Below are 8,663 nucleotides of genomic sequence, written 5' to 3' on the forward strand. Positions count from 1 at the left end.
TCCAGCTGATGTCATTTACACCCTAATTAGTTGTCATGTTAACTGTTCGGTCGCTTAAGTATGACTTGGAGGAAAGGGGAAGGCAGCGGAAATCTACAGTAGGCAGCCTTGTTCCAGGCCTTCTGGAGAGAGACAGGGGTCTGGGGAGATACTTAGTAATCGGGAGGGAAAAGGAGTGCACTTCAGAAAGGTTGGCACCCCTGAGTGATGCACGTGGCTAATGAGTGTGTTTGTTGGGTCGGGGGAACCCTGACCATCTGTTTCTGGAAGACCGGACATTGAAGACTGTATGGAACTGCTCCTCTCTGATACATACTGGGCCACTATGCATGAGAGTGAGCTGTAGGGAAACTAGCAGAAAAGGAAAGGGACCAGGTGGAGAATGGAGGAGGCAAGCAAACCATTTCTTCCCAAGGTTGCCATGTGCCTGCAATATTACATATTCCAAGCGGACATTTATATAAGTGCTCTCCAGTTTTCCATGGAGTTTCTGCGGGCCGAGGACTCTGCTATTTAATTCAAGGTAAACATACCTGTCTTAAAAACTCTGAAGACAAGGAACCAAAGATGAACGGATGGGAAAGCCATCTGATGCCCGCAATGCAAATTGAATGACCCACCATACCCCAGGAAAACTGTGACTAGGCATTTCCCTGTGGCAGCTGGGAGCAGCATCCCATACAGTGGAGTTCACCGCTGCTGGGGCCCCTCTGGGAAGCACTTTTTCAATACTGCATGGGAGAACAATGCAGAAGCAGCTCACTGTGACTTCAGGTTTGCAAAGGATGTTGAGAATGAGGTGTGTCAAGCAAAAGAAACCAGGGCTGTAGTTGGGGGTCCAAATGGTTGAACCAGTTTGGCTTCGATTTGCTTAAAATGGATTGTGGCTATTCCCAGCTCTTTTGAAGAATCTTGAAGCCTGGGGAAAGGGTGCTATCAGATGACTAGGTGCATGAGCCCCCACAGAAAGGAGGCTATTCCATGCTAGCCTCCTCAATCCGATTCCCAAATAAGCTGATCTATCCCCTCAAGGCAGGGCATTTATATAGACACCTCTCCAGAAGCGTGGCTGTCAAGCCAGAAATTTTTCCTTTCTTTCTGTTCAACAAGTGAAAGAATAGGCCTCTACTCGCCATTCCAGTCATTTGAAGCCCATGTCATGCAGGACAATTAATTTAATCCCTCTGAATTGAATTCTCCTAAGGGGAAATGATCGTAATAATTGCTTCATAGAGCTGTTGAGAAGATCAGATAAAGGTCAGGAATGAAGATTTGACAGTTATCAAAATAATTCAAGGCTCTCAGGGGCATGGGCTCACACAGTTTGCGTAGGAAGAGGGGGAACGTCCTGCTCCTGAGCGCAATCCACGCCCGGGCTGCCTCCCAACAACGTGCATAGACACGTGCCCCTTGGACCAGTGGGGAGGTGCAGACAAGTGCTCCCAGTGATACACTGCTCTTTGCCTCAGTGGAGTGCCTGCAAAAAGGGTCTAAGCAAAATGGCTGCTACCGGGGCATCTGCGCGCCCCGTAAAATCAAGGCAAAGAAGGGACTTCATTGGAGAGAAAAAGGTCAGAGAAGTTGTGCTGGGGAATATTTTCCCATCACGACAATGCACCTGTTCATTCTCTGAGGATACCCAGGGGGATCCTGAGAGACTCTTGGGAAAGCTTCCTCTATCCCGCCTCCAGACCTGGCCTTGCCTGTCCTCAAACCCGGAGACTATTTAAAACGAACACACGGAGTTCGTCAAGGGTTCCCAGAAAGCTTTTTTTTTTTTTTGACATGGTACAAATGGTCCCCTCCAAAGTCACATATTCTGCTTGTGTATCTTGGTCTCTCTTTTGTGTTGTAGGTTTGTTTGTTTTCCCCAAAAGTCCATCATATGATGATTAGTCTATCGTATTTATAAACCAGGCAATAAAGCGATACGGAGCTATACGTAGGCAGGGGGAGGTGATTGTAGGTTGGCAGTTCCTTTTAATGTGACCCAGGGGACAAAACAAAAACAACAACCAACCTCACTGCCAGTGAGTTGGTTCCAAGTCATAGCAACCCCATGGGGCAGGGTAGAAGGGCCCCTGCGGGCTTCTGAAACGGCAGCTCTTTACAGTCTTGACGTGCCTCTCTCCCATCCACGTCACTAGGCACTCATCCTGAGGATTCATAGCGGGCAGATTGGAGGTCTTTTCTTTGTGGCCATTCCATTTCTCTGGAGAAGAGTCGTCTCATTGCTTGCATCGTATGGTAGCTGGCCATCCTGCAGCCTGAAATTAAGGAGTTTGAAAGTAGAGCATCAACTTCTACCCACTAGTGCAGTAGCAGCTCTCGGAGCAGTGGTAACAATCAAAACTGCTTCCAGATATTGACAACTACTCCACCTGTGGGAGGGGTTTGGGAAAAATTGCCTCCAGTTGAGAACCAACCTTTTGGTGTCTCCCTGTGGCTTTCTCCCGTCCTTCATGATATTGGTCTTCCAGAATCCCAAGCCTCTCCAAGCTCCTGTGGGCTGGGCTTCTTTACCGGTGGCTGCGTTTTCTTTCTTTGCTACTATACTCTGTGGCTTCCTCCACCTGGCTTGCTCCACCACCATCTCACTCATGCTGTCCATCTTCTAGAAATGTGTTGAGGTCTTTTGTTCAGAAGCATTTTCACTATTGAAAATTAGAAATTTCTTTCTTTTTTACTTTGATGTTTTAGGAGAGCCTTAGGGGAAAGCAGAGATGGGTGAATGGCCAATCCATCATATTGATGTACCCTTCAAAGTACAGCGAGAAGTTACTTGCATGCAATTGCATATTATAATGATATAGCAAGAAAAGGCGGGCTTGGAATCAAGTTCAATTGACTCCCAGTCCAATGTCCTTTTGCTGCCTCTGAGTGACTTGGGGGGAACCACACTGCCTTTCTCTTCAGAGTGAGTGCCCCTCTTTAGTGGAAAAATATTCTCCAACAATTCACTGATTAAAAATAATAATATGTCGTTAGACTGGGTTGACCAGAGAAACAAATCCAGAGACACTCACATATGTATAAGAGAGCTTTATATCAAGAAGTAATTATGCATCAATAAAACACCCCAGCCCAGTTCAGATCAAGTCCATAAGTTCAATATTAGCCCAAATGTCTGAACTAGTCCATAAATTCTTCCTCAGACTCATGCAGCACATGCAATGATGCTGAGTTGCAGGAAGATCACAGGCTGGTAGGTGGAAAGTCCTGTGGATCCAATGACAGTGGAAGCATCTCCAGGGCTCTGGCTCCCATCAGCATGGCTCCATGTGGCTTGTCAACAGAGAGGGGAAGCAGAGATTGTGTCTCACCTCCAGGGAGGAAGAGAGGAAAACTCCCAGAATCCTCATGAGAAGGCCATGTCCTCAAGGGGTCATTAATCAGGCTGTGACCTGGTTGACAGGCTAGACTCCACCCCTATAACCTATTTATCAAGTGGAATGAAATTATGTAACTACCATAAATACTATGCTCCAGTAGCAGCAAAATATATATTTTTATATAAATCATTTTTTGGGGGGGGTGCTTTTACAGCTCTTGGAACATCCATCCACCCATCCATTGTATCCAGCACAGGTGTACATACGTTGCATCATTGAACAGCAACAGATTTTGAGAGGAACGCTTTACTCCAAACTTCTGAATTTCCTTTAAAACTCATCTAAAATTTTACCACTAGTAAATAATTGTGTTTAAAACAAGGAGCCAAGAGAGTGGACAAGAACTGTGGTCCATTCTCTATTAGGTGATTACGAATAAAAGTGACTTCGTTCATTCATTCTTTCATAGATAAACTATTTTCTAAATTCTCTGAGGGAAAATCTTGCCATGCCAACATGAGTGTGCCCTCATGTACCTGTGGGGCACATGCACACCCACCCACCAACTCATGTACCTGGCTGGGTGGATTGTGGGTATGTAATACTGTGCATGTCTATGTGGTATTTGCACCTGTGCATGTGTATTGAGTGCACTATGTTGGGGCTTGCTCAACCAGAAATCAACAGAATTTTCTTATCAAGCCCAAGGAGTGTTCTTAACGAGTGTCTCCTCAGAGAACAGCACCTGTTCACTCTATCTCACTGATTCTCATCCTCGGCACCCACACAGCACTCCGAGGGCTCTTTACAAACTCTGACAGTTGATGATTGACCCCAAGCCTCCCTCCCGGCTGGGCTGACAGCACTGGCAGTCCGCTGCCTGGAGGGCTCCTGCTGCCCATGACAGCCCACTCTGATGTGACGTTCAAGATGCCCAGATGTGTCAGGTTGCTGTGAGACAGCTGCATGGATGGGTCTGGACCCTTTATACTGCCGGCTGACTTTGACTCAATGAGAGCCCTGAATCCTGGGTGCAGTGGGGTGGGCAAGATCGGTGTGGGAGATGGCGAGACCCCAAGGACTCAAAAGAGGAAGAGATGGAGGACCACGCTGCAGGAGAAAGGACTCATACAGGGAGGAGGGCAGTATTCTATCATTCTTTTACTACCTTCTAGATTCATTTGCTTCATTTTCCACCATTAAATTATAGTCTTCCTAAAGAAAGGATTCTTTTATGTTCTTTTTCAATATCCCCCATAGACTCAGGCCACTAATGTATGAATGTTATTTTTTTCAACCTTAAATTCTAATCTTGCTGTAGAAGGAGTTCCTCTGTATTCCTTTTCACTCTTCCCAACAGACTCACTACGATAGTGTGTGGATGTTGTTAGTTGTTATCCTCAGGATGGATTGTGACAAAGCCATTGTGATCCACAAGATTCTCAGAACAATTTTTGCCCTTCACACATACACATCACCTCCACAGGGGTCCCAGTGCTCCGTCTGCTGGACCCTCTTTTAAGCTTCAAAGTTAGCCAATCCAGCTCAGCAGGACCCTTCCCCTCAGAAGTCTGGGTCTCAGTGGTACAAGCATCAGCCAGGCATCGTTCTTCAGATTCTGACAGCGTGTGGAGCCTTACCAACCAGTATCAGGATTCAGATGGCTCCAACCTCTTCCCCGTGATCCTCTGATCCTAAAGGAGGCAGTTTCCTCTGTGCTTCTCCAAGTTTCCCTTCTGCTTTGTAAAATTTCTTTAACCCTCTCTTGACCCCCACAGACATTGATTATATTAAAGTTTTTCTGTTGATCGACCTGGGGTGGCTTCTAATTTTCCTCATTGAATCCTGATCGGTTCCACCACCCAAAACCTCCAGGATGTGAAATTCAATGGCTATCTTGCCATCCTTCTATCACGGTACTTTTCGGTAGCAATGGCTACTCTTTGCCTTCAAACCATTCTTCTTGCCTCTGGCCTCATGACTCCATTCTTCCTCGGTTCTCCTTCTCTCTCTCTTGAATTATTTCATCTGAGTCTCCCCCCATGACCCACCTGTCCATCAAACTACCCTTTAACCCTTAACTCCCTCCCAGACTCCCTCCCAGACCACATCCTCCTACCCTTTGCTCTGCCCAGGCACTTTCCTTCAGAGCCAAGGTCTCCACTTCTTGGGGACATTTCCCAGTTCCCAAACCCTGTTTAAACTTCTGCTTGGAGCTCACATGTCTGTTTCCACTTGCCGAAGATGTCTACCTGACTGTTACCCAGCTTCTTCAGATCCAATATTTCTCAAACAAATCCCATCCTCTTTCCACCACAAACTTCTCTCCTCCTACGTTTACCAGCTGCCCCATTGCTTAAGAAACCATAATTAGGTTTGTTTGGATCTCCCCTATGTCCTTACATCTGGTCTCTCTCTGCAATGCCATCATACTTCAGATAACAGAAGCTAACACTTACACACCACTTGGTGTGTTCCAGAAACTCTTCTGATGGTTTTACATAGACCAGCTCACTTCATCTTTACAACCATAACTCTGTGCAGTAGGCTGTCTTCTCAACCCACTTGGCAGATGAAGAAACTGAGAAGTTACATGACCTCCCCAGTCACAGCACCAGTAAGTAACAGAGCTAGGATGTGAACCTCAGAAGGCTGCCTCTTAACTATTGTGTTAGTCTGGGTAGACTAGAGAAAAATATTCACAAGCACGCATATGCGTGTAAGAGAGAGTTTTATATAAAGATTGTACACTAAGAAAACATCCCAGCCCAGTCCAGTCCAAGCCCATAAGTCCAATATTAGCTCAATATGTCTGATACAAATCTATAAAGTTCTCTTCAGACTCATGAAACACATGCAATGATGCCGAACGCAGGACAATCACAGGGCAGTGGGTAGAAAATCTTTGGATCCAGTGGCGTTATAAGCATCTCAGCGCTGGCAGGGGTCTCCACGTGGCTTCTTCAGGTCCATGGTTCTGGCTGCATCAGGGTAGGTCTATGTCGCTTCTCCTCAGGAATGCCTCCCAGGGAGTCAGCCTTGTGTCTTGTCAATAGAGCGTCTCCAAGGGAATGAGGGATGTCTCTCACTTCCAAGGAAGAAAGACAGGGTTTTCCAGAATTCTCAGGAGAAGGCTATGCCCACACAGAGGCCTCCTTGGCTATGATCTGATTGACAGGCTAGACTCCACCCCTGCACTCTTAATCCTCAATTGACAAATGATTATTTTGACAAAACACCGCACCATTCTGCTATCCAGCCTCTCTGGCTCAGGCAGATTCCAGCATGCCTAAATCCGTTAAAAATAGCTGACTGGCATTTCTGCCCCAGTCTCCCCTAGCATTGTGTCTGGCTCACAGCAGTCACCAGAAGAATGTTTGTTATCGTCTTCACTTTACATGTTATTAATCAGTTCTAATTAGTCTGGGCACATTTTCTGAAAAGCAAATTATTCCTTGCTTAAAGCCCTCAGTGACTGGCCATCACCCCTGAGATCATCCTTCAAGCTGTCATTGGCGGCCTTTCAGGAGCTGGCCCTTCCTGACCTCTCCAGCCCCCTCTCTGAGAATGTTCCTCTCTACACACCCTGCACACACTCCAGACAACCCCTTGCAGTTGCCAGAACACCATGAGCTCTCTCCTAGCCTGCACCTCCATGCAAGCTGTTCCTGTCTAGAATTATGGCCCTTCTTCTGTTTGTGGGCCAATCCCCGCCTTCCTTCCAGTCTCCACTGTCCCCCAAGCCCTTCCTCCTTCTTTTTGTCAAAGGTAGGCTCCCCCTCTCTGTACCTATAGCATCCACCATAAATGTGCCATGATGCTTATAATGTGACTTCCTAGAGGGCGGTGAAGATCTCAAGGACAATGGAGTGTCAACTTGTTCCTTTTCCTCTCCAGCATCTAGCAGAGCATCTCATCGAGCATCTGGGGCATCGCTGATGTTCAGTAAATATTTAGGGGGGGGATGGGTAGTCACAGTTTTCACTATTCTTTCGCTGGTAGAAGTCCAGTGGTTAGAGCCTTAATTGTGACCTTGCCAGGGGCACAGGCTAACAGCTGTTGAGGGGCACACCCCTAGGGATAGTCACCGAAACAGAAGTCAGGGTTAAACTTGGCACCGTGGTGGTCCCAGTTGCCAAGCAGGCCATAGGAAAATAGAAGAAAGCTTTGGAGACAAGGTGTAAACTGCTCTAGCTTTTCAGAGCCCCGTGAAATGGGAGAGAACCAAGAAGGCAGACTCACAGGCAAAGCAGCATGCTGACCAGCTCTCCATGTCTTGTCTCCCGTCGGAAGAAGAATCACACGCAAATGCTGTGTAATCGTTTGTCTTCACTACGTGAGCCGGTTCTTCCCTTCATTATGCACAGAATTTGCAAGTTGCCTTCTGCCTTCTTCCCATCTCATGTAACTCATTTGAAACTTCAGCCAAGGCACATATTAATTAGCAGGCCTCCCGATACCAAATAGTAATTTCAAAATTAGTGTGAAGTGTGAACATCAAAGTACAACCCCCGTAAATGTTTTCCAGACCCAGAGATGTGAGGAGGGTGCAATCTGTTTGGGGATCTGGACGAGAACATTTCTTGTTAAATTGGCCCCATTGCTCCAGGACAGGGCAGGGAAGGAAGAAAATAAACGGACATGCATCATGGTCTATATTATAGCGGTTCTCAACCTGTGGGCCGTGACCCCTTTGGGGGTCGAAGAACCCTTTCACAGGGGTCACCCAGTTCATAACAGTAGCAAAATTGCAGTTATGAAGTAGCAACGAAAATAGCTTTATGGTTGGGGGTCACCCCAACATGAGGAACTGTTTTAGAGGGTTGCAGCATTCGGAAGGTTGAGAACCACCGGTCTATAACAAAGAAGCAAAAGCAATGACCAGCTGCGGGATGTCTACGAATAATCCCTTGGGTAAATTTAGAAGGATATTGTCTCCCAGTCCAGGCATTTCAGTTACAATTCTATTCCTCTATACCACACCTTGTTTGTAGTTAGTGCTTAAAACCACATAGACTTCCCACGTGAATGGCATACATGTGGGGGGTGTTCCTTCAAAACCACGCGTGATGCTGGCTCAGAGCTCCTGGGAGGCCTGAGTGGGAAGGAGGAGAACAAGAAAGTGATGAGGTTGGTTAGGGACTCCAACACCCCTTGGCAAATCAACTGGGGGACGCTGGCCAATTCCCCACCCATTCTAAGCACCCACTCCACAGAAGGTGGGTAATGCCACCATCCTCAAAGTAGGGGGCTATGAGAATTAGAGAAAAGGCAAGTACAGCGATTTCTAGAACAAGAGTAAACAAGGGAAGCCATTGCACTGTTACTATT

Source organism: Echinops telfairi, unplaced genomic scaffold (assembly GCF_000313985.2).
Source record: "Echinops telfairi isolate 266 unplaced genomic scaffold, ASM31398v2 ScPeMD7_1;HRSCAF=3_0, whole genome shotgun sequence".
In the NCBI taxonomy this organism is placed as follows: Eukaryota; Metazoa; Chordata; class Mammalia; order Afrosoricida; family Tenrecidae; genus Echinops; species Echinops telfairi.